This window comes from Canis aureus, chromosome 3, assembly GCF_053574225.1.
Source record: "Canis aureus isolate CA01 chromosome 3, VMU_Caureus_v.1.0, whole genome shotgun sequence".
NCBI lineage: Eukaryota > Metazoa > Chordata > Mammalia > Carnivora > Canidae > Canis > Canis aureus.
In genome coordinates this window covers 37604959-37632027 of record NC_135613.1, presented here as the reverse complement: position 1 = coordinate 37632027, position 27069 = coordinate 37604959, and the positions used below count along the sequence as shown (strand labels likewise).

Below are 27069 nucleotides of genomic sequence, written 5' to 3'. Positions count from 1 at the left end.
ATTAAGTCATTGTCATTTACATTGTCGTAGTTGTTATTACTATCTGCCAGCGTCTTGCTAATTTACTGGTTTATTTTCTGTGTCCTTGTGCTAGAGACGACAAATTTCAAGAGAGTAAGGATTGCTTGCCTATCTTTTGGAAAGTCCTACCCCCACTCCATAAAATAGAGATTGTCACATAAGTAAGCACACAATAAATACTTTTGAATAGGCGAGTTGTTACTGATACGTTATTATCCCAGGAGAGGTGGACCTGTGCTGGATGAAGGAAGAAAGCTATCTATCACCCAACATGTGTCAAGCTCTGTGCTTGTCTCATTTGATTCTCCGAACAACGCTGAGACGTAATCTGATTCCCATTTTGCAGGTGAAGAACTGGAGGCGCCATCATTTAGCAGTTTGCTTATGGTCACACAGCTGCGACTGGACCCCTTGTCTGACTGCTCCTGAGCCTGCATTCTAGATCTTGGAAGGAGCCGAATGTGTCTCGGGGACACGGAGAAGTCATCTGCTCCTGCAAAGCCTCGTGTGAGAAGACGAAAGCGAGGAAGAGGCGGTGGAAAGGCACGTGCTGGCCAGGACACCAGCAGCAGCTAGGAGGGCGCTCCCTCTAAGAAATTGTCATCGCATGGCCTCAAGTCCAGACCTCCCTGGGCCTCAAGTCACAGCCAATCCCGGAAGGTGCGCCCTGCAGAATGGGGGCAAGGTGTAGGCCTCGCTGAACTCGGGGAGGGGAGGGAGCGCGCCAGCGGGCACTGAGGTCCTTCTCCCCTCGGCGGAGCTCTCATCCTGGTCAGGTCGGCTTGGACGCTGCTGCGGGCTCCCGCGTCCTGCGCTAGGTGGCGAAATGCTGTGGGGCTCCCCTATTCGGGGGAATGCGGTAGTGATGTATAAGGTATGAAAGATGTGGCCTGCAGAGAGCCGGCACTATCTCTACTGCTGCTGCTGCTACTGCTGCTGCCGCCGCTGCCGCCGCTGCCGCTCCTGCTGCCGGCAGAGCTGCTGGGAGTGAGCTGAGCATCCCGCGTGCGGGGCTCCCAGCTCCGCGGCAGCTCCCGAGCCCCGGCCACCCCCGCAGCCGCCCTCCACGGCCCCGCCAGCCCCAGGGAACAAAAGCGGAACTCTGTCGCCCGCTCCTGCAGCCAGAGGATGAGTCGAGAGGGCTGAGCGCAGAGTGTGGTCCTCAGCGGCTGGGCTGGAAGGTAGGATAGGAAGGTGTTGCGCTCGCCCGCCTGGCGCGGGAGGCTCCGGGTGGGCGCGCCGGGGTGGGGACGGCCGCGCGGACCAGCGTGTCAGCGTGTCCCGCGGGGGCTGCCCGGCCCGGCCCGGCCCGGCCCGGCCAGGGGTGGTCCTGCACGCCGCGCCCGCGCCCGTGCCGCCTGCGCACCAGCACCCCCGGGAGGGCGCCGCGCTCCCGCAGCCGCGAGGGGGGCCCCCTGGGTGGGAACTGGAGGCAGCGACGGGAAAGTCTGGAGCCCGAAGCCGGGCAGGGCGGCTGCCGAGGGGCCGCCCGGGCACTTGGAGGCGTGCGACTCGCTGCGAAAAGCGAAAAGCGGGCGGGCGGGCGGCGGCCGCAGTGTGCGCAAAGTTTTGGGTGGCGCGCAAAGACGCAGGCGAGGGCCGCCGCGCAAGTTGTGGCCGCAACCGAGGGCGACCTCCCGGGGGGCCCCCACCCCCACCCCCACCCCCACCCCGCGAGGACTCGCGGACCCCGGGACAAGTGCTTCTTGCTCCCCTCCCCACGCTAGCCTAGGCTGGGCTGATGCGCAGCCACGTAACCCTTCCCAGCCCAGGGGAGACAACTTCATCCTCTTAGAGGTGGCTGGACCCAGGCCGGCTGGGCAGCGTCGGGGGTTCCTGGCTCTGTCCTTTTTGTGGTCTTGCGCATTTCCCCACTCGTGCTGGGTTTCTGGGATTTTCTGTCCACCACCGCGTCCAGAAACCAGAGGGGGTGGCTGCGGGTCTAGGCTGCGGGTCTAACCGCCCCCCCCCCTCGCCCCGCCGCCCGTCTGTAATTTTTACCCCTCGCACCACCTGGACACATGTTTTCTCTCTCCCCGCTCAGTTGGGCTCTTTGATGCTGCCTTGAAAAATGAGATGATTAATCAATTAGGTTAGTGGCCAATTAGGCATAACCTTGTAGCAAAATAATTATGCCCGGCTCTCTGGGCTTTTTCACTGGTGATGAGATGGGAATCCAGCCCAGGTGGAGGGGCTGTTCCGAAGAGATATGGCTGATCAGGAAATTTCTGGGAATTTAAGATTTTTTTTTTTTTTTAAAATCCAAATGTACGGTGGCGGTAGAGGTTGTGGGGGATTCAGTAGGGCTGTGAGTGTGGGCATCAATTTACCCCACACTGAGGAAATTAACCCTCTGCGGCACAGTCTAGGTGGACTTTGCAGGCAGCATGTTTCCAACAGCTCAGAAAAGGTGTGTCCCCTGCTTGCCAGCCCCATCCCCCTCGTCTCTGAGGGGCTCTCGCCTGGAAATCGCCTCACAGTGGCTTTGCTGCTGTTTTGGGAGGCTGAGTTCCGATGAATGCATTTTAGTTTCATGTCCGAGGAATCGCGTTGTTGCAGAAGGAGGTTCTCGTGCTGTGCCTTCTGAGGATGCACATTTCCCCTGCTCTTGCTACATAAAACGGTTATTAAATGGGTGCAAATGCAAGGCAATCTGTTTCCAGGGCTGGGAAGTTCTGCTGCTAAGCGGGGCTTCCTTTTTCTTTTTTGGAATGACTGGCGGGGTTTGGCACTGCAGTATTACAATACAGCCATATTAAAAAGGTCTTCAGAGCTTAGAGCCCTCCACCACTGCAGCCCCATCTTCAACAGACTTCCCTTTCTCAAATCCTTCTTGCTAGCAGCATACAGGGGATTTCTAATGTGTACCATGTGCATTTTAATCCCTTTCCATCTCTATTTTAAGCTTATGCTATCTGTTTATGCATCTGGACCTTATATAGTGGATTCCTTTTCAGAAGACAAACACCTAGAGCTGTTCCCAGGGCAGAGGGATTTTTGCAACAGGTCCTAGGTCTGGGTTTTCTAATAATGAGTCCCCGTGGCATTTAGCGAGCCGGGGCCCTAGTCTCTCCACCAGTGACCTGACCACATTGGACTGGGTGGTCACTGACATCCCCTGCAGTGCTGACATGAGCTGGTTCTGAATTTTATGGTTTTTCTTCCTTTCTGAGCTGATCAAGAGAGTAGCTGAGCAGTGCAATGTGACAAGCGGCAGTGCCACCTCACTCCCAGTGGAAAAAGCTGGCTGGGGCTTATGAGCAAATAGGAATTGCCCAGCTGGAAGACTGCCTAGAGATACTGGTGTTCAGGAACAACTGGGAGCCATAGGCTCCACCCGCCTTCCTCAGAATGAAGGGCCACTGTTCTGCACACTCTCTTTTCCGAGATTCATTTTTTTTTTTCTTGAAGCTGGACTCAATCATTCACCTTCCTGTGATCCTATTTGTTGCTCAGACTCTTGTGCTAGCAAAGGCCTTTCCCCTCTTCTAAAATTGAAGCGATTTTATAGAGTGGGAAGGGAGATGGGGGGAGAAGGGAGGACGAGAGGAAAGAGTGAAAGAGGATGAGATGGGGAGAGTGAAAAGAGAGGCCAAGAGACAGAGATAGCATTGGGCTTTGAATATAGGCAGGCAGTGGGAAAGAGGCAGGAGAGGTAGCGAATGAAGGAAGAAGAGGAGGAAGGAACATAGGCAGGGGAGGACACACAGAGAGGAGGGATTATAGTTCACAGAAGGGGAGAGAAAATCTAGAGGAAAACCCTTATCTGCAAAAGACTCATTCCAGATACACTTGCTTGGAACTCAGCTTTGACGTAATCAGATAATTGCTTATGACATAAACATTGCACCACAGAAAGCTGCCAGCTCCAGTTTTTGCTTTTTCCTTGACTGGGGGCTGCAGTTGTTGGTATGGAGTTGGAGCTGGCAAGGGATTCATTTGCTTAGCAGATTTGCTTTGCATAGCCTCCAGAGCAGATTCTTGTTTGGGTCAGATCAGGGTCCTACTCCCTTTGGGCAGGCTGGGTGTTCAAACAGCTTCGGAGGGGAGGTATTCCTTTGTTTTTAGATCTTTTTTTTCACAGAATGGACAACTTTTTTAAGAGTGTATTTTTCATTTATTTAAAGTTGGAGGAAAAAAAGAAAAATGATAGTATAGTAAACACTTTTACCTGCCATCTAAAACTAAGAGTGTTAGGAAAGTAATTCCAATTAATTTTCTCCCCTTCAGCCCCCTTTTCCCCATTCCAGATCATTCTTGGAGCCTCTGACTCATCTCCTGGCCTCCAGTATGGGCCCTCCACAGAGCTGTGACTTGATCTTTCTAAAACATAGCTTTGATCATATTATTCCCCAGATCAAAAAACATAAAGGTTTCCCTGTTGCCTAAAGCATAATATTCAAATATCTGACCGTAGACTTCAGAGCCTTTCAGAGCTTGGCCTTCTGATTCCCTCCTATACACACACACACACACACACACTCTCTCTCTCTCTCTCTAACACACAGTGTCATACACATCACAACCCTCTCACACATACACACCCTTATACAGCACCACCGCGCATGTACATGTACGCACTCTACACTCACACACACACTACAAACATGCCTTTCACACCTTTGTGAGCACAACGTCTTTTCCTTGTCTGGAGAACACATTCCTGTTCTACCTTATGAACCCTACTCATTAGGAGGGTCACTTGAAGGTTCTGTGTCTTTCAATTCCCTGGAAATGGAATAACAATATTAGCTGCCATGATTCTTAATACAGTGATGGGAATACGAACATTGGGGTCCTCTTAGCTACGAGCCCCATTTACGGAGTGAGGAGCATCTTGTAAAAGAGCAAAGGGAATGTGTCTCAGGTTGAAATCAACTTCAGTTGGGGTTGTGTGTAACACTGGTTGGTTTGGGCAAGGTCATGACCATCGCTTGGTGACATTTAGACTCTGTCTTTGCTGGTGGGAGTGCAGGCATCCCGTACCATTAACAGTTGCTCAACTTACAGCCTATGAAAGAGCCCTATCGTGGAGGACAGAAGACCTCGTGACACTAGAAAGCCTTTTAATTTATCTAGCAAAGCCCATGAAGTTTCTATCTCAGAAGGGCAGAATTAAACAAGAAGGAATACCAAATAAAGAGTTTATTTGTATTCATAGGATTTAATAAATAAAAACGATTTTTTTTTTCTGAAATGAACTCCAAGCCATAGGTCTTGAGACTTTTTGTTTAATTAACATGCAGAATATGACTTCTTGTTTCAAAATGATCATTTTTTTTTTTTTGGAAGCTTGAGCTCAGATCTTTAGTGACATTTTTCCTCCAAGCAAATATTTACAGCCGAGCTGGAAACTGACAGGAAGGAGGGTTTAAAATGAAAATGTTACCAAACTGAAGTTTACATCTGAGTGAAACACATGGTGTCACCATGGACAGAGTCCTAAGGACTCAAAATATTTGTCAATCTGTAGAACTTGAAGAAACCAAGCTGTTTCCTTTGTTAATGTGAACTCTAAAAATTATGTTTTTGCTTATGCATGATGGTGGCTGTTTCTACTTCTTATCTGTTTGATTTAACTATGGTCACGGAATTCCAGCCGTGGGTGTTGTCTTTATCTTCTGTTCCAGATGAGGCAGGTTGTCTGAGAGCTAGTGCCAAGGCTCGTTTCTCTGTCTAGTGTTGGTACTTATGCAGTTCTTCCTGCCTGGAACACCTTTCTTTTTCAAATCTCTTCCAAATCCACTAGTCTTTTATTTATTTATTTTATTTTATTTTATTTTATTTTATTTTATTTTATTTATTTTTTTCCCACTAGTCTTTTAAAGCTGAGAGTGGGCACCAAGTCCCGCATGAAGTTTTCTTAGTTAGCTCTACTAAATATTGATCACACTGACAGTGGTAGGTTTTAAAAATCACTTTATTAATTTTTCAGGTTATATGAATAATACAAGTTAACAATAATAATAAAAAATGTGAAAGTATAGAAAAATATAAGGAGTTAGTAAAAATCATTTGAAATTCTCATTGTAATTAGATGAATGTCCTTTCATTTATGTCCTTAGACCTATATACTAGCATTTATGGATGGATATGGTTTTATATACTCTGCCTTATTATGAAGGCTGTTTGCTTTTTGTCCTGGGCATCTATTTTTTAATAACGTTTTTGTTTGCTTATTTTGTGTCCTTTTCCTCACAAACTAATCTAATAGCCTAGATATCTTTTATATTTTCTCTATGTTCTCATAATATTTACATGTATGTGTTTACACACAGTATATACATACATAAAGATTTTTGTCATTCATTTAAAAGATGAGATCATATATATATTCCTTGGCATACTGTATTTCTCACTTAAAACACTATGGGAAACTAACTCTTCTGCCTCTTGCCCCCAGCAGCCCTCTCTCAGTCAATTGGTATAGATATATTACTATTTTCAATGGCTTTGTAAGTTTCAGTGGTATGAATACACCACAGATTTTTCAACCATTTCCCTACCAATGAGCATTTACTTTGGTTCCACTAATTTTTATGCACAATGCTGAAATAAGCATCTCTGTCGTGTTATGCTAGATGTTGGCAAATTGAACTCCAATAAAAATAAATAAATAAATAAATAAATAAATAAATAAATAAATAAAACATCTCTGTCGTTCATCATCACCTATTGATATGCTCAAACTTTTATGAGTAGAATACGCAAACTAACATTTCTAAGTCAAAGTATATGTACTTTTTATGATGCTTTAGATCTTTCCAAAGAGAGTATAACAATTCACATTTCCATTAACATGTACAAAGTAGTCTTTTCCCTGTTTCTTTGCCAGGAGTATGTGTTATTTCATTTACTTTTGCTAACCTGGTTAGGTAGCAAGTGATAGTTCATTGTTATCTGCTTTGTATTTTTCTGATGTCTACCAAGGAGGAGCATCATCTCATATTCATTGGGCCTTTGGATTTGCTTCTAAGTGCATAGCTAATTCAGCTTTTGCCCACTTTTCTTTTTGATGGTTTGCCTTTTTCTTGTCATCTCATAAGGATTTCTTTCATATTCTAGAAAGCAATCTTTTTTTTTCATCTATATCGTATATGATTTTCTTTCTTTAGAGGTTTGATCTAGTGTCATAATGATCTCTTTATTTGTCTGTGCCCAAACTAGACCATGAGTTACTAGATAGCAAGGATGTGTCTGATTCATCTTTAAGATATCACATCTAAGGCAAGTCTTGAAAAAGTGTAGGTTCAGGGGGATCCCTGGGTGGCTCAGCAGTTTAGTGCCTGCCTTTGGCCCAGGGCGCGCTCCTGGAGTCCCAGGATCGAGTCCCACATTGGACTCCCGGCATGGAGCCTGCTTCTCACTCTGCCTGTGTCTCTGCCTCTCTCTCTCTCTCTCTCTGTGTCTATCATGAGTAAATAATAAATAAATAAATCTTAAAGTGTAGGTTCAGAATAAATGGTTATAATACTGACTCCATGTGTGATATTCAAGTATATTTCATTTAACATTGGATTGTATGAAACAACATATATGTGGCATCTATAAGCTGGGATGTTTCAAATTAACAAAATTTCAAGATGACTAATGTTTTGGAAATATTTATAAATAAATTACACATTTCCCTCCTTTTTAAAATAAGTGTGATTCAAAAATATAATTATGAGCATCAGTTATTGTATTGAACTATATACTTGATAATCTTAAGAACTATTTATTTTATTTATTTTTATTTTTTAAAGACTATTTATTTGCAAGACAGAGAGAGAGCATGAGTAGAGAGTAGGGGCAGAAGGAGAGGGAGAAGCAGACTCCCCGGTGGGCAGGGAGCCTGATGTGGGCCTAGATCCCAGGACTCTGGGATCATGACCTGAACCAGAGGCAGAAACTTAACCTACTGAGTCACCCAAGCACCCCCTAAAGGACTATTTAGTGATACAGGACCATTTCTCCAAATTATACAAGTGGTCTCAGACCTATGGATATACAAGATTTTAGATTCTAGTGTCTGTTTTTTTATACTCTTCCAGTCTTTTTTCTCCCTATCAGTTTGTGCTATTGTGTCTTGGTATTGTCAGTTTACCTACCTCTAAACATAGTCCTCTTCCTTTCTACCCATCTTTGTGTTGGCGATGGGCTAACATATCAGGAATTGTGCTCATTGGAAATATAGGTATACTGAGGGTTAGGAAGCATCAGCCAAGTCTTGGCCTGGATGCCATTACTATGAATAAAGGGCATCAGCCTCTAGTGAAAATACAACTGTGGCTGTTTAGGGGTCTGTTTTGTTTCTTTGTTACAGCTGTTTTCTGGGAAGATGGGATTGCTGGATAAATGAAGTGGTGGCCTGCCATCTCTATTAATTATGATGTAGTCCCAACAACATTTAGCCAAGATCCTAGATAAAATTGATTAAAAGATCTTTAGAATGGTAGAAATACATGTGTTTCAGTCTTGAAAAGTCTGAGTGTATAGGGCAGCTCTATGCTGTGAAGCTATGTGGTGTCCAGGGTCCTTTTAGCTTGCTGCTTCTCCATCCCTAGGACATTGCTGTCATCTTTATAATCCAGGATGGTGCATCACATATCCTTATCACAGTAGATGGCTGGAAGAGAGAAGAGGGGTCAGAGGAGTACCTTCCCAATTTTTTAAGGGTGTTGCCAGAAGTTGCCTCCCTGATTTCTTTTTTGCATCTTCATTGACCAGCATGGAGGTGACTGGCCCCTCCTAAGAGAAAGGAGGCTAAGGAGTACTATTTTTTTTTTCTGGGTGGCCATGTGCCAGAATCAGGGTGCTATATTAGAAGACAGGGAGAGTTGATGTTGGTGGATGCACTAGCAGTGTCTGCCACACCTACTGTTATCATTGCTGGCACCCTCTCAGCTTTCTTGCCAGATTGCCAACTCTTGAGAACAGTTGCCTACTTTTTCTTCCCACCGCCCACTGTTGTGTGACATGTGAAATAGTTGCTCAGTAAAGACAGTTGTGTTTATAATCTTTCTCTCCTTATTTTAGTGATGGGAAAAGGCAGGGAGAAGAGTTGAGCTTGCTGATGACACAGAGCTCAGGAACTAGCAACCTTGGGACTTTTGGTTGATTTTTCTTTAATTTAGCTCATGCCCTGTATAGTCCTCTGTGGCTCTATTAATTATTTCTATTTCTTACTCAACCTTCACTCTTAGCTCTAAGAGGTCTAGGTGGGGAGAACACATGCTTTGGAAGCAGGTGTGTTGGCAACTCTGTGAGAGTCAAGGGGAAAATCAGCCCCCTGCAAATAATACAAGTTTGAGATTATGGCCTCCTTTGCAAAAGGGTCTCCTGGTAATCAACAGATTGCATCTCCCAGCTGAAGTTTCTGCACCCCATGGGCTCCCATTGCCTTTCTGATTAGCACAGAAGCATCTCCTTCCTTACTCCGACTAACTCTGGAATTGGGTTTATTTAAGCCTAATGGCTGATTCTGACTGGTTTCCCTGCTTCCAAAGCACAAATGTATTCTTTTTTTCAGATGGTGGGGGGATTTTGATGGGTGAGAGTGATATTTAATCATGTCCTTTCTCCCTCATAGTTAAAACCCAAGTAGGAGATGAATACAGGAGCTAGTCAAAGACAAAGACCTGGGTCTTATTTCTGTTAAAGTTTGTTTGGAGGTTGTGCAGGTTGTGCAGCTACATCAGGACTCCTGAACTTTCTCTTTCTGTCGGTCTGAGTTGGATATACACAGGTTTCCCTTCCCCCCTGTAGGAGCACAAGTGGCCTCATAGACTTATTTCTTGGGTCAGCAGTGAATGAGGATCTCTGAGATCAGGCAGCTTGGAATAAGAGAAAGAAAGGAAGTGTTCTATTATATCAATTAGGTTCTTAGTTGATAATGACACAGTTTAAGCAGAAAGGGATTTATTAATGGGTGTTGGGTAGCCTACCACATTCTAGAAGGGTCCTGGGAGCCAAGCTTGAATATGAGGACAGTTACTTAACCACACCATGGGATTGTTAGGGTGGAAATGACGCTGTTGCTAGGGACACATGGGAGGATCTTCGAGCTGCCCCAGAAGAGCTACTGTCTATTCATGTGGCAGATACCAGCTATCTTTCAGTTCTTCCAAGCCTCGTGCAAATGTGTCTGCTTCGTGTCCTAGAGCACCCTGTAGTCACTCCTGGGTCTCACACATAAGTGTAAGTAACACAGAAGTGCAGTTGGAATTGTGTTGAGAGAGTCTAGAGCATATCTGCTGTAGCCACATATATTTGTGCTCCTGTCTGGATTTCACCCAAAAGATAAATCAGTCCCTTTCCTTTGAGGAGCGGTGATGGAAGTGTTGCTGCCCTGCTTTTTCCCTTCTAGGAGTGGCATGTACATAAGCAGTAAGGCTTCCCCCTTGAACATCACACACTTGCTTACAAGCTCTTAGGGGCCACCGTGGCCTTCAGGATATTACTCAAACTCTTTACGGTGGCAGAAAAGCCCCTCCTCAGTTTGTACCCAGTTTTTCAGCCTCACTCCTTGCCAATCCTCTTTCTGTTTGCTGTCGGGCTTTCTATTCTGCATGCAATCCATTCTGACCTACTTGGAAGACTCTTGAACATGCCTATGCTCTCCCATGCTTCCACGTCTCTGTGCCTGCTGCACTCCTCTCCGTGCCCTTAAGGTCCTCCTTCATTTGACAGACTTCTCCCTAGTCTTCAAGACTGAGGAACTATTTCCTCTGGGAATCTTCTTTGTACCCTCCCTAGGTTGGATTAGGTGTCCCTCCTGGATATGCCCAAATCACCCAGCAATCCCTTCTGTTACTACACCTGGCACATCATATGTGACCTTTGGCTTATTTGTCTGCTCATGCTAGTGTGAGCTGTCTGAGAGCATGGTCTTTGTCTTTTATCTCTGTATCTCAGTAGCCAGCACAAGGCCTGGTACATAGTGATTGTGCAAATGAATAAAAGAATGAGTGATCCCTATCTGGTTAAGAACATGGATTTTGCAGTCAGAATCTGACTTTGCCACCATGTGGTTATATAGCTTTAGGCAAATTAAACATCACAGGGTGGTTGTATGAAGGCTAAATAAAATAATGCATGTGAAGTGCTTAGCATGGAACATGTAGTAGACACTCAATAAAATTCAGTTATCCCTTTGATTTCCTGATAATCATTATTATTGCAGGTATTCAATGAATGGTAGTGATTCCTAGTGTACTTTCTAGACCAAAGTATAAAAGGTGATCTGTGACATTTCCTGCCTCCCAGAGAACCAACCCCCAAATACTTTGAAACCACCAGTGGATTGAGAGGAAGAGTAAAAATAGACAGAAATTGACAGAAGTTACCAAGGGAGAATCTTGTATAGAGCAGTTCAGTGACAAGAGTGAGAGAATGCCTCCTGACATCAGGTTTGTCACTAGGATTTCACTAACAGTTCTACCTCCTTTACATACTTCACTCTTTACTCCATGATTTTTCCCTCAAAAAAAAAAAAAATAGACACTGAGGTGACACCAAAAACAGTGTCAAAACTTCAGTGAAGGTCCAACATTTTCCAAGGGATTGCCTGGAAGCACACAACCTGCTGTGTTTTCTCTGCGAGTATGCACTGTTAAGACAGTGGGAACATCATGCTGATGTCGAAAACCAGCTTGGAATATGGCAAATGCCTTCTCCGTGCCAAATCCCTAGCACAGCCTCTTACAAAGTGCAAAATACCTTTCCTTTCTCTATTTTCCCTATGGGTCCACACTCATTTCACTACATCCAGTCCAGCAAACATTTATTGAACCCCTACTGTGTGTAGGGAACTCTGCTCATTCCCTTCTGTGCTTGTTTCTCCCACCACATTAATGTTACTGCTTTATTAGAGATAAAGATCTGTGTCAAAAAGAAATGTTTGTCGTTGGCATCTACTGTTTTTAAGGGGACAACATAAAATAAAATATTTGTATTGCTAGTTTCTGCAGAAATAGTCCTTGTTATTAGGCCTGAATGGAAGCAGTCAGAGAGAGGAACATTGACTTGGAGGGAGTATGGAGACAAAGGACCTACCCGACTTTGATGGTAGACCTTGGGTATATTGTTTAACATCTTTGGTTTCCACATTTCCAGTGTTATTAAGGATCTTTCCAGCTCTAATACAGAGTGATTTTTAAAAAAGAAAGTGTTAAAGAACATAACAAAATTTGGATTTGCTGTCCAGATATGGGATGTTTAATGGATTTGGAATTAGAAGACTTGGTTTGAACTGTGGCATTGACATTTGGTTTATGTGACATTGGACTTAAGCTCTCAGCCTGCCCAATCCTTCCCTATAAACTGGGGATGCTGCCTCTTGCCTGTCCTGCTGCATAAAATTGATGTGAAGCTTCGAAGAGGTGATGCATGTGAAAATGAATCATGAATGACAAGAGACTGTACACACATGCATACAAGCCATTATTACTGTTAATAATCATTTTGATTTCAATATTTTATTCCAACCAACACTTTTGCATTTTGCCTTCTGGATTGTTTGAAGAGAACGTCATCTTTCATTTTTCCCCCAGAGCAGTCAGGGGATTTCTCAAAAGAATGGGTGCTGTGTCCTCTGCATATCTTTCCGATCGACACCCGTCTTGGGCCCTAGTACTTGTCTAAGTGTATAATGTTTCAACTGTTGGCCTGAAAGGGGGCCATTTGTTCCCTGCTAAATGAGCTGTTACTGTGTGCCTCTGTCCCCTTGACACCTGGGGCTGTGTTCATGGGAGAATCCAGCCGTGGATCTCAGGAGCCTTTTTGAAAAGTTTATTAGAAGAAGGGAGAAAACATTTCTCAGCAGGTTGTACCCTCCATCACTGGATTCGGCTCATTAGTCCGAGCAGGGCGAGTTACCTGGGAGTGGAAGGGCAAGTCTGCCTGCCTTGGCTCCTGCAGGCACTGCCAGGGGTGCAAGGAGAGGCACAGGCCTCCCAACAGCCCCTCCCTGGCCTTTCTGCTGCCCCTGCTCCACAGGTGGCTAATTAGCTCTAATTGGCTGGTGCACTGCTGTCCATGGTTTGGGGCAGCTTACCTAAGCTTGCCTCCAGGGGCACCTTTCCCTTATTTCGGCCCCAGGCCTGACCGAATCTTATGACCTTTGAGGCAGAGACCCCTCTCTCACACTGACTTTTTGGGCTCTGTCCACTGTGAGTGGCCTGGTTCTGCGAGCTAAAGGGGCAGCTTCTATCCAGACTGTGGTGGCTGGATCTGCCCAATAAGGACCGAACTGCCTCTTCAGCCTTTTACATGGCTGTTATAAAGACACTATTCTTTCGACTGTGCCAGGTGTCAGCCATCTCATTCGTGGGTCTTTTGTGACATCCCATCCACACAGGGTGATTCCCAAGTACAGGAGGGAGACCAAGAGACATAATTGTGTCATAACTGTTTCCTCCACTCCTCCCTCTGTGCATACCCTGCATTCCCTCTACATGGAGGTCAAGTTAATGACACAGGCAGGACCAGAACTCAGGGCTCCCACCCTGCAAGAGAACATATGTCTGTCTCTGGAGGAACTCTGCTTCCTCATCTCTTCGCCTTCCTAGCCCAGGTGCTCAGAAAATCCTTGTGAAATAAACTGATGAGAGTCTCAAAATAGGAACCCCACATATATGAGACTGGGACAAGGCCAGAGGCTCCAGGGTTAGTCATCCAGAGCTCAGAACCCAGCCTCTGTATCCCACTCTCTGAGTGGTATCTGGCAAATCCCAAAACTAATGGTGTCAATTCCTCTGCCTCAAGCCTTCAGTGGCTCCCCGTTGTCTCACGACAAAGTGCAAACCTTTCCCATCCTTGGCCCTCTTTGAGCAGCCTGGGCCACTTAGGCCCCAGGAATCACTTGCAGGTCCTGTGTGTGTGCCATGCTCTTGTTTCCTCCTGAGCTGTTGCAAATTTGGAGAATGGTTTGTTGAATGAATGGTGCTGAGTGACTTGAAGTTCTTCCAGCTTTCCAGAGCCGTGATTTTAGCACTCCCGGGGAATAGACAGATGGGCCTAGCGGGAGGAGGGCCCATGACCTCCACGGCTCCCCAGCCCCTGCCCCAGCCACCCTTGTCCTCCCGATGGCTGAGCACACAGCATGCTGGGCAGGCTTTTCTGCCCCACAGGACTGTTTTCCACTCAGTGTGAAATTTCTGTTTTGTAGTTCTCTCTCCTCACCCTGCATTTCCCCATTATGTCACCTCTCAGAGGCGTCGCACTGTTTGCTTGTCTGAGAGCACTAGGAGGCACAGACCATATCGGTTTTGCTCCCTGTTGTAGCTCCAGTCCGTGGCAGTAGGGAACCAATATATATTTGCTACAGGAGTAAAAGAATGGCTCTGGGGCTGGAGCTGTGGCAGAGAGGCAGGCAGGGAGAACATGTGGGCCCAAGTCCTGGCACATCTGACGTCTCTAGCTCAGCTGATGGTAAACATCAGCCTAGCCTTTATTTTTCTCATTATGTTTAAAACCCACCAGTTACCCAATAGTATAATTTTCTAAGTGGTTTCATTTCAGCTCTGCTAATTGAAGAGAACCAAGCTCTTTTTGAAGCCTTACTTTGTGTGTGGCTGTCACTGGTAAGAGTCGAGACTGGTTGTCAATCATTGACAATAGCGTGCCATTCTGGAATAATTTAAGTTTAGGTCTTTCTTTCACTCAGGCATTCATACCCTGTTATATGTTTTCATACTGAGCTGAGAACAATCTGGGGTGAGAAACTGTCATGTGCTCTGGGAACTGAAATGGAGGTTTCTTTTGAGATTTCAAATTCCTCTGGGCTGTGGCTCAGAGTAGCTTGGGGCAGGGGGTGGATCACAGGTTTGGGAGGCAGACCTCCTGGCCCCCAGGTAGGAACACACTGCTTCCCCACCCTCTTCACCAGCCAGGTGATCATGGTTCAGTTTACTCCATTTCTGAACCTGTCTCCTAACACAATTGAAGGGGATGTGAGTACTTTGCAATGGAGATTATCAAGAGCATTAGTGACATAATGAAAAGACCTAGATCACAGCAGATCCCTTGGAAGCAGTGCAACTTCCTGGCAGCCCATCACACTGCATGCAGGTTACACAGTACCTCGTTGCGGTCATGGCTCCAGAGGGGACTCTGTATGGTCACTGGGCAGACCTTGGGGATTCAGCAGACCCGTTTTCAAACTCCAGCGCTGCCACTTCCTTCAGTGGCTGGGAGAGTGAGCAAATCAGCGTGTTTAGAATTCCTTTACTACAAATTAGAGAGAGTAATACCTACTCACAAGTTGTTACGGAGATTGAAATTACGCGAACTATCACCATAGTCAGTACCCCATAAATGTCAACTCCTTTCTCCTCCTCCTCTCTACATTTCAAGACATGTATTTTATGTTAGGTGGATGGGGAAAGAAAGAGGCAATTAAGAAAATGGTCCCTAAATTCTGCTTCACATTAAAGATGCAAATATACAAGCATTTGCTTGGTTTTCTTAGCCACATCCACCTGCAACTGGCTCATTTATTTGACAGATTTTATTGAGTACCTACTGTGTGCTATGTATAGTTAGTTGCAGGTACTGGGATCCAGCAGTATAGAAATCAGTAGGTCTGCTCTGATGGTGCTTATATCCAGTGAGAGATGGATAATGAACAAATAGGTAATATAATGGCATAATTAGTAAAGATGAAGAGAAACAAAGCAGGGAATAAAGAGTTTGCAATTTATATATGAGTGGTCAGGGAGAGCTGCTGTGAGGAGGTGAGAAATGCAGAGCCTTTGTTCTTGCTGTTCCCTCCACCTCCAGTGCCATCCCTCTCACTTGTCACTCTCCTGTCAGGAGCATCCTATTCATCAAAACACCATTCAGACATCACCTGCTCTGAGCATCACTTCTGCTAGCCCATTGAGACAGAGTTGGTCTCTCTCTCCTCTGTGCTCCCACAATGCATCATTCAGTCATTGCTGCTTCTCCACTGGACTGGAACTCTTCAGGGGCATGAGGTTTTCATCCTTTCCACTTCAGGGCTGGGCACAGTGCTGGGAATGAGCTCATTAATGGTGCATTGAGGGAGTCACTGCGGCAGTAGATTGACTCAGACGTCAGCACATGCTGAGCACACTTGGAAGGGGGCAGGTAAGTGACCACAGTTTGTCCTGGGGAGGCCTACTCAGTTATGAGATGTATCCTTTGCTCTCTGAGCTAAGCGGGCTCTCTCTTAGAGTAGTCATCACAAAACACAAAATAAACTCTGTTTCAAGCCTTGTGGTTAGAAATCATCTTGCTCAATATTATAATCATTATACAGTGTGCGTGTAGGACCTCTAGCCCATGGTTCGCACCTCAATCCAGCCTGCCTCTCTTCACACCTCAGTTGCCAAGTCTGCCATCTTGTTTCTTTCTCACCCACTTAGCTTGCCCAGTCCTGCTCTGCTCCTCCCTTCACCCACCCCCCTACCCTGCTCTTTGTGATGGATGGGTGAGCTAGCCTAAGACCTAAGTTCAGTATCTGGCTTGCCAGTTGCCATGTCTGTGGCCTTGGCCCAGTCATCTCCCTTTGCCGAGTCTCAAGTTCACTACCATCGAAATAGTCCTCTGTCCTGCCAATGATATGTAATGTTGGGGTAATAATGTTATACATTAGAATATTCTAAGGCAATATATGAGCTGAGGTATAGGTGAAAGAGCCCCAAATTTCACTGCTCTTTCACCTATTGGCTAGGTGACCTCAAGCGATTCATTCACACTTTCTGGACTGTTTCCTCATATATACAGTGGAGATGACAAAGACAACTAATACCTACCAAAACATAGCACATGCCAAGCGTTCTTCTAAGCATCTTATTAACTTACATACTCTTCACAATACTCCCTTGAACTTGCTGCTATAGTCACCTCTATTGCACTGCCGAGGACACATATGCACAGAGAGGTTAAGTAATTTGCTCAAGGTCACACAGTTAATAAGAGACAAAGATGGGATTCAAACCCAGTCTGTCTGGCTCTGGAACCCACAGTTTTAACTATCACATCATATTGCCAACCATGATGCTGTAATTCTTCCCTGGAAGAGCTGTTGCAAGGTATAGGAAGGCAATATGGACAGGATGTATGATATTGTAGGTATCCGACCAATATTAGTATTATTATGTTACACCTCTTTGGAGCTTAGCACAGCCTACGTTTAGTAAACACTGATTTTGTTGCCGCCTTTGGCTGCATGTCTGTTTGCAATTCAGCTGTGATTCTCAGGAGCAGACATTTACCCAGAGCCATGTCATAAGTAACATGCCAGCACATTCTTAAGAATCCCTCTAAGTGCCGCTTTGTCTTGTATCTGTTCTTTGTCAGTGGTTGAGCCGTTGGAGGGGGATGCACATTTGAATAAGGAGTTGGTTTTGTTGGAGAAGTGGGTCCATTCTGAGCAGGAGGAAGGTGGGGTCAGGTCTGCAATTTTCTCTGGCTCTGGGAACAAATACTCCACCTGCTTCTCTAAGCTGGAAGGTCTCCAGAGATGTGGGGATTGGTGGTGACCTCCAGCCCGCTGGCGATTACACAAAGCCAAGAGCAATTTTTAAAGTCTTCGCGCCATTTTGCTCTCTCTTTAAAAATTAAATGCCTGACACCGAGGTGTTTTATTCCCAGACCAGCTGGCCTTTAAGAGGATGGCTTGAAAGTGAGAATGCCTGATGACCTCTGACCTTGGGAGTTTCCAAGGGTGGGAAAGGCCACAGGAAGGGAGACAACCTCATTCTTTTTATCAATTTAATGAAAAAGAAATGAAAGCATCCGTCTTGATGACTGAATTTCCACAGTGAGGGAGCCATGGAAAGGATCCAGGAGCAAGGATGTGGTGGGGAATTTGGGACTCAGCAAGGCTGGGAGATGTATAGAGGCAACATAGCCCTGGAATGAGCACTGGATCCGGAAGAGGAAGACCTGGGCTCTAATCTCAAGTGTGCCACCAACTGTCTGTGTGCTTGTGAGTAAGTTACTGACCCTGTTGAAGGTATTGTATTCCATGTTTAATATGTAAACAGTATAGTGAAGTGGTTAAAAGGAAACTTTGGAGCAAATTCTAGTTGTAGCACTGACTGCCTGGGTAATTTGAGTAGATTACTTATCTCTCTGAGCCTCCGTTTTCACATCTGTAAAATGGAGATCTTGGAGGCTATGCCTTTGTTCATCCTGCACTTAGTATGCCCCATAACCCCTTTCCACCCTGATCTCTGCATCTTTGCCTGGCTGTGTTCATCCTTTGCAATTTAGACCTAACTTCCTTTCATAGGGAAGGCCTTTCTCTCTTTCTCTATGTGTATGTGTGTATGTGTGTTATGTATATGTGTATATATGTGTGTATGTGCATATACGTGTGTATGTGTATATATGTGTGTATATGTGTGTATGCATATATATTTAAATTTTATTTATTCAGATTAAACTAATTAACATATAATGTATTATTGGTTTCAGAGGTAGAGGTCAGTGATTTATCAGTCTTATATCACACCCAGTGTTCATTCCATCATGTGCCCCTTTAATGTCTATCACCCAGTTACCCCAGCCCCCTACACCTCTCCAGTGACCCTCAGTTTGTTTCCTATGATTAAGAGTCTCTTATGGTTTATATCTCTCTCTGATTTCATCTTGTTTTATTTTTTCCTTTCTTCCCCTACAATCCTCTGTTTTGTTACTTAAATTCTATCTATGAGTGAGATCACATAATTGTCTTTCTCTGTTTGACTTATTTCACTCACCATGATATCCTCTGTTCCATCCATGTCATTGTAAATGGCAAGATTCCATTTTTAATAATGGAATATACATATATATGTAATATATAATATATAATATATAATATATAATATATAATATATATGTAATGGAACATATATGTCACATCTTTTTTATCCACTCATTTGTCAATGGAAATCTGGGTTCTTTACAAGTTTGGTTATTGTGGACATTGCTGCCATAAATACTGGTGTGCAGGTGCCCCTTCGGATCACTACATTTGTATCTTTGGGGTAAATATCCAGTATTGGAATTGCTGGGTCATGGGATAACTCTATTTTTAACTTTTTGAGGAGCCTCCATATTATTTTCCAGAGAGGCTGCACCAGTTTGCATTCCCATTAGCACTTGATTAAACATTTTTCACATTATCTAGTACCCTGCTACCTAGTGGCTTATCAGCACTGGAGTTTCAAATTAATTTAAGACTACTACTAGATCTCATCCAAAAAGATCTAGTTTTTGAACTACTGGAACTACCGCTTTGCCTTGAACTGACCACTTGTCCAGGACTGCTGCCCCATACCCCACTCTGGATAGTATCTTTACCAAGCTCCAGGGTCTCACTGACTCCCAGGTAATGAACCAAGTAGTTCTGCAGGTCACCCTGATCTCAGAAGTCTGCTTTCTTGGTCTGATTTTTAAGCAACAATGTCTAAATCAAGTATGTGATTTCCAAATTCACAGCCTCGCAGAGGAGCCTGCTGTTGACAGAGTTGTCAGCAGGGGGAAAAAAAAGAATGCAAGATTGTCCAACAGAAATAAATCTTGGAGAGTGTTTTGCCAAGCCATCCAAGCATTCATACATTTGCTACTGCATGCAGAATACTGTGGAGGGAAGGAGAAAGAAAGGAGGAGAAATGAGCAAAAGAAGAGCTGAGGGGGGCTTGAATTCTCTCCCTCCATGTCCTGCTCCTTCATTCCCAGAAGACCCCACATGAGATGTGTATGTTATTTTTTCCTTCATGGTTTATTTCCTCTCTGACTTTTTCCATTGTTACTCTGGCTCCTGGTGGACTGCATGCTAAAGGAGAACAAAGAGATCTCAATGTGCTATGGGCATGGGGCTTAAAGACAGTCCTGGACACAAGCTTTAATTCTGCAAGGGAGGCCTCCACCATTTGCAGATTGACCATGGTTCCCCTTTGCTACCTGGATCTGTTTGTAGACTCCACTTGAATTATGAGTGTGCTTTTCTGGAATATGTGGAATACCTAGGCCATCCAAATCTCTTCCAGTCTTCAAAGCCTTAGAGGTTTGCTTCCTCAACTGGGCCTTTCCAGACTAATCCAGTCTTTTGCAAATTTTACACTCCCTGATTTTGGAAAGCTGTGCTGTTAGAACCCTGTAGGCCTTTGGTTCTGTTGCCTCCAGTTGCCTTCTTTGTCTCTTTTTCTTTTGTGTATTTCAGATTGCCTCCTTTTAGGAGGTTCCAGAGTTTTTGAAGGAAGAATGAACCTTCCCCCAGATATTTCTGTGTTTGAAAATGCCTCTGCGTTTAGCAGGCTCTGCAATCTTAGGCAAACAGTCAACATTTCTCAGCCACAGTTTTCCTCCTCTTTAAAATGGGGTAGCAATGTCTATCTTATGAAATGTTTATGAGGATTAAATGAGTCAATATAAATTGCTTCGAAGGCTATGTCTGGCAGTTAGTGGCAGTCATTTTTTTTATTTTATTTTTTTAATTTTTATTTATTTATGATAGTCAAAGAGAGAGAGAGAGAGAGAGAGAGAGAGAGAGAGGCAGAGACACAGGCAGAGGGAGAAGCAGGCTCCATGCACCGGGAGCCTGATGTGAGATTTGATCCCGGGTCTCCAGGATCGCGCCCTGGGCCAAAGGCAGGCGCCAAACCGCTGCGCCACCCAGGGATCCCAGTGGCAGTCATTAAATAATGTCGGTGAACATTGGGCTTCTCCAGAAGACACTGGTAGGATTGTGCCAGGGATTAAACAAGGGTGAGGTCATTAGTGCCTGTGGGATGAGACTGCTGGAGTTCAAATCCAAATTCTACCACCTGTGCCCAGAGCAAGTAACCTCTCTAAATCTGTTTGTAAAATAAGGCTAATGATATAGCCTTCCTCCTAAGGATGATATGAAATAGTCCTTAGAAAGCATTTCGGGGGATCCCTGGGTGGCTCAGAGGTTTAGCGCCTGCCTTTGTTCGGCCCAGGGCGTGATTCTGAAGTCCCGGGATCGAGTCCCACGTCGGGCTCCCTGCATGGAGCCTGCTTCTCCCTCTGCCTGTGTCTCTGCCTCTCTCTCTGTGTGTGTGTCTCTCTCTCCCTCTCTCTCTGTCTCTCATGAATAAATAAATAAATCTTTTTTTTTTAAAAGAAAGCATTTGGCAAAGTGCCTTTCACTGAGTGAGCATTCAATAAATATCAACTATTTTTGAGGAGGTGGAGAGCATTTTCATTTGTGTTCTTAACAGTTCCATCACATTCCAAGTTGCTCTGATGAGGGAACTATGGAACACTCTGTAGTTTCTGGGGATTCACATCATACCTGTGATGAGTCAGGAGACTGCATGTTAGCAAGAGCCCAAGACTTGGACTTCTGCACACCCACCTTGAGCCTTACTTAGCTTGTGGCTTTGAGAAAGTAAACTTCTCAGAATCTCCTTTTCATTGCCTGTGAAATGGGATAATAACTTTTAACAGTAAAACACACACACACACACACACACACACTCACTCGTGCCAGCATATATGAAAGCACTGTTTGAACTAGAAATTGTGCTACAAAGGAAAGATATATATCTGTTGTTATTACCTTATTATTATGTTTTAATTTTTATTTATTTATGATAGTCACACACACAGAGAGAGAGAGGCAGAGACACAGGCAGAGGGAGAAGCAGGCTCCATGCACCGGGAGCCCGACGTGGGATTCGATCCCGGGTCTCCAGGATCGTGCCCTGGGCCAAAGGCAGGCGCCAAATCGCTGTGCCACCCAGGGATCCCTATTACCTTATTATAATCAGCCAAGCAACATTAGTATAGCATCTCTCATATGCCACACTGGGTTGGCTCTGAGAAATCCCCAACATTTTTTGAACAGAATGATTGTAGTCATTGGAAATGCCATGAATTCTGAGATGGCCGGAGCTGGCGTTTCAATCACAGGCCAGGCCAGGGCCATTCCACAGTGGTTAAAACCCAAGAACTAGAGACGAGCATTTAGAAGGCCTGCCCAATGCTGGCTCTACTTTGTCTCTGAATTTAGTCAATCCACTTCATCTCTCTGAGCGTCAGTTTTTTTACCTATGAAGTGGGGATGAACCATGCATGTCTTGCCCACTTTGTGAAGTTCCTGAGATTGTCAAATGAGATGACTGACATTCAGTTGCTAGGGACAGAGTAGCATGCAGCACGTGCTATGACATTTTGCAGTCTCCTCAGCAGTCTGCAAGGTTTTGGAAAAGGAGTGACTACCATCTGCATTTTCTTGGTGCTCGTAACAATGCTTATAACATCACATTCGGCAGATGCTCAGGAGCTGGTCATCAACAAATAAAGCACTGTTGCTGTTCATCTTTTTTAAGAAGCTTCCATGCTTCTACCCCCCCACCCCAAACTCCTTGCCAAAAAAATGCCCTCCCCCTAAGAGGATACCTTTAAGCTTTACAAATGGAAGCTGCTGGTACTACTGCTAATAATTGTTATTGTCAATGAAACTCATCCTATGTTATAGCACTTGTGCCAAACACTTCATATGCAGTACCTTTAGCGCTCAGAGCATTTCTGTGAGGGAGATGTGGAATTCAGGCTTAGAGAAGCAAGGGAAATTTGCTCAAGGAGACATATAAATAGGAAAATAAGGAATTGAGCCTAGTTCATGTGATTGCAAATTCTACGTTTGTTCCCCTGTACCCCACTGCTACTGGGAGGCCCACAAGAAGCCCAATTGTCCTGTAATAGCCCACAGTTGAGTGAAGCAGTGATTTCTCCTGTGAGTGGATTAGAAGTAATTCCCACTTTGAGAACGCAGGGGGTGGGAGGAGCAGACAGGCCAAGGTAAAAAAGCCAGAGAAGCAATTCTTTCAACGAAAAAAAAATCTGTATTTGGATTCTTTTTTACACATCCAACCCAGCAGAAAATTGGTTTGCGGAAGATGTAGGTCGTGGCTCTGGCCCCGGCATCTGGACGCCTTATATTGTACACTATATTACCGGAGTAATATCGTGCACTTTATTAGCACCAGCAGGATTTGGGATTCCCATGGGGACTGTTCTTTGCTGTCAGATGTATAAGGCCATTTAATCTCCTTTATCAGATCTGGTTCTGCTTCCCCCATCCCCACCTCCTCTTGCAGACCAATAAAGAGAATTTCTTCAGATTCATTGGCCTGAAAACTAGCTGTTAAATACTCCTCCATCCACCTCAAGCCCTGTATCTAATAAGCAAGCAAACCAGGGAGGTGTCAATGCCTTGAAAATCACTCTGTGCATTTGAGTAGCAATTTTCTTAGGACATTTATAATTGGAACTTCATCTTTCTAATGCAGAGACTAGAGGAAAAAATTGCTAATTATGCCTAGCTAGCTCTAGTCTCACCCAGGCACTGTGGGCTTTGGGGACAGGGTTGGCATTCTTTGTTCAAAAGCCAATTACACCTTTAGTTCTGGCCAGAGAAATGGCTAGAGTCACTTCAGAAAGAAGAACAATTTTCTCTGAACAGAACCTGGGTTTTTCCGGACCTGTTTGTGGGCCATTTTTTGATAGAACCAAATAAAGCATTCAGAGGTCAGAGAGATATGGGTTCAAAATCCAGTCCTGGGTGTATTCTCTGTGCTCCATGATATTTATGCACACATGTAGTACGTGTGAGCCCTGGGACTGGTATGGAGGGCCTTGGGATTAAGATATCGCCTTGCATTTGGAGAGACTACAGTGTCACGGAGAGAAGACGTGTCTGAACAGCTGCTGCCAACACAGCATGAGAGTACTGTGGGGTCACAAAGCAGATCCATGGTGCAGACACACGGAGCGGGAATCTGGGATGAGAAGATGCCTAAGACAACTGCATTTTCGGGTTAGTCTCTTCCCTCCTGAGGTTCAGTGTCTTTAGCTGTAAAATGGGGCCGTAATACCTACTATGAAGCTGTATACTATATATAAAATGCTTAGCTTGGTATTGACTGCAGTTACTATGAGTATTTAAAACAGACAAAAGGTTGAATAACAGCCCCAATAGTTATTTTTATTTGTGTGGCAGGAGTGGAGAGAACTGTGTATAATAAAGATCTGGGAAACCTGCATTTAACTCAAGTCTTTTCTTAGCTGTGTGACTTTAGGCAAGTCGCTTCACTTCTCTGAGCCACAAGCTCCTTTCTGTCGGATGGAGATAAGGTTGAGAGGATCAAATGAAATAGTTAGATGGGAAGGGGCCTTGCAGATTGTGAGGCATTGTTGTACATGTAGAAGGTATTCATTTTGTTATCACTGTCATTATAATTCATAGATACAAACCATGTGAGAAAGTCAGCTCTGCAGAAAGGAAGATGTTTGGTGCTCATGAGTTGAATTGGAGGTTAAATAAGCCACAAGCTTGGTTCAGTGAATGTCTATCTGGAGTATATGATTTTATTTTTTTATAATTTTACTTTATTTTATTTTTCAATTTTTCAACAAAGTGTACTCTAGTCCCCCATCCCCTCACCCATCTCTCCTCTGGTAACCACCAGTTTGTTCTCTACAGTTAAGAGTCTGGTTTGTCTCGCTTTCTTTCCTTTGCTGATTTGTTTTGTTTCTTAAACTGTACATGTGAGTAAGATCATATGGTATTTGTCTTTCTCTGACTTATTTTGCACAACATTATACTCTCTACCTCTATTCAGGGCAAGATTTCATTCTTTTTTTATGGCTGAATAATATTCACATCTTTATTCATTCATCTATGGATGGACACTTGGGCTGCTTCCATAGTTTGGCTATTGCAAATAATGTGGAGCTCATGATTTCAAGCAGGAGTTCTCAACCATGGAGGGATGGAGGAGAGAGAGACAATATAACAATTACCTGGGACATTTTTCCAAAATGTGTATGTACATGCACACAGCTCTTCTCCCCACCCCATCCCACCCAAATATCCAAGGTATATGAGGATCTGCAGTAGGCATTACTGACATGGATTTGTCAAAAGCTGATAACCCCTTCTTCCCTAAAATTGAGTTCTACACTTATAAAGAGCTTTGTGAAGCCCACTTTATGTTAAGCCCACATCTCTCTGCCTCTTGTCATTGCCATTTTAGCACATTAACCTGTTTCTGTGCCTAAAACATTGTTCCGGTGGATTAAACACTTGGTCTCTATATTTGGCTTCTTCACCTCTACCACTCTATCTGGTGTATCTGGATCCCTGGGCAGTTTTAAAACTTAGGAGGATTAGATGTTCGGATTATAGGGCTGTGGAATGTGTAGGACCAATAAAATAAGGACATTCATGAGAAAACCAGATTTTTGAGAGTCCTGTTTGAACCAAAGGTTCCTTGCAGGACCCCACTCTTGCAGACATCATTGGCCATCCCAGCCATCCTCGGTACTGCCCTGTGCTCATGATGGCACATCACATTTGTACAGCTCTCCATTGGGGCAAAAAGCACTTGCCTACTGTCTGTGCTGGTGACCCTCAGGATGCTGTGGGGAGGGGGTCACAGTAACAAGTATTACTGCTGCATTTCACAGAGAAAACGAGGGACTCCAGAAAGGTAAGGGGGCCTTCCTATACTCTCAGATAGTGAGGGGTGCAGCCAGGGCTCAGCTGGTGTGGAGACTCCCTGCGTGGGGCTTGTTTCCTGCCCTGGAGGCTGTGTCAGTATTAAGAAAATGTGACATGGCTTGCTTGCATGCGCCAGTGACCATTCTTTCAGACAGGACATGCTCTGGAACTAGCGTCATTCTACAAGCCGATACTGAGAATCTGTTTAAAATTCCATTCCTTGCAATGCAGTCCCTTGAATCTTTCCCTCCATTGTTTAGGGTCAGGTGTTCAGTTCTATAAGGACCCTGAGAGCAACGAGTGGGTGGATCATTTCTAGCAATATATATATGACCCTACCACCCCGGGGGAAAGCAGCAAAACATGATAAATTCTGATTTATATTTTCTCAGGCATGCTGGAGTTCAGTGGGGACTTGGAAGAAAAGAGAAATAAATGTATGTATGTGTATGTGTATACACTTGTATGTGTGAGAGTGTGTGTGTATTATTAAGAAGACTTAACCAACACCAGCACACAAGAGAAAACCACAGCTCTCTGAGAATGTTTCTGGGCTTAAAAAAAAGAAAGAAAAAAAAAATCAATTCCAGAGCTTTCCACCTGGGTTGGCCAGTAATCACAATGATAATGCCTTATAACTACATGTAGGCTTACAAAATGTATTCACATTGATAATAAAAGATATATACATAGCAAATCCTTCCTGAGGACTTACATTATACTAACACTTTCTGGACCCTTCTTTTATATCTTACTTTATTGAATTCTCCCAGAATTTTTAAATAAGATTATCATTATCTCTGTTTTAAATTGAGGAAACTGGTTCAGTGAGGCCAAGTGATTCTCTCCAAATTATAAGGCTAGAAAGTCCCAAAATTCTTCAATAGAATCTTAGGCTCCAAAGCCAGTGCTCTTTAAATTGCCATGAGGTTGACTCTACAATTATACATCTATAGGTTTCCATTTTACAAAGATTTACTTATTTGAGAGGGGGGAGGGTCAAAAGGAGAGGGAGAGAGAGTTCTAAGCAGACTCTGTGTTGAGTGTTAGAGCCCAGAAGTGGTGCTCCATCCCAGGACCCTGTATTCATGACCTGAGCTGAAACCAAGAGTCAACCAAGAGTTGGACACCTAACCAAATGCACCATCACCTCCATTTTTGAAATTATAAACAAAAATGTACTATACCAAAGGGGTTCTCTTCCTTCCTCTTTCCCTCTTCTCCCTTTTCCTCCTCCTTTTTTTCTCCATCCTTCTCTCTTTTCCTTGTCCTCCTCCCCCTCCTCTTCTTCTTCTGCTTTCTCTCCCTCTCTCCCTGTTTCAGAAGAAACAATGATCTTTTGCTTTCCTGGAGTGACAGCCTCTCCTAGTTAGGAGAAAATTTAGAGATCATATTTTTTAAACTAGTGGTTCAAAACCATGGTTCACATTAGAATCACCTGGGTTAAAAAATATTCCTGCCTGGAATCCATCCCAGACCAATTAAATCAGAATCTCTGGGGTCATTAGTCTTCCTTTCTTCCTTTCTTTCTTTCTTTCTTTCTTTCTTTCTTTCTTTCTTTCTTTCTTTCTTTCTCT

General features: G+C 44.4%; 1 protein-coding gene across 2 annotated transcripts in view; it reads left to right on the top strand.

The window, feature by feature from the left end:
- The window catches only part of DAB1 (DAB adaptor protein 1), a 1166965-nt gene that overhangs the window by 53802 nt on the left and 1086094 nt on the right, over nucleotides 1–27069 (top strand). For both annotated transcript variants that reach the window (XM_077891933.1, XM_077891931.1), the window contains exon 2: nucleotides 368–1202. The gene's annotated coding sequence lies outside the window, so the exon portion shown is untranslated. The remainder of the gene's footprint in view (nucleotides 1–367; nucleotides 1203–27069) is intronic.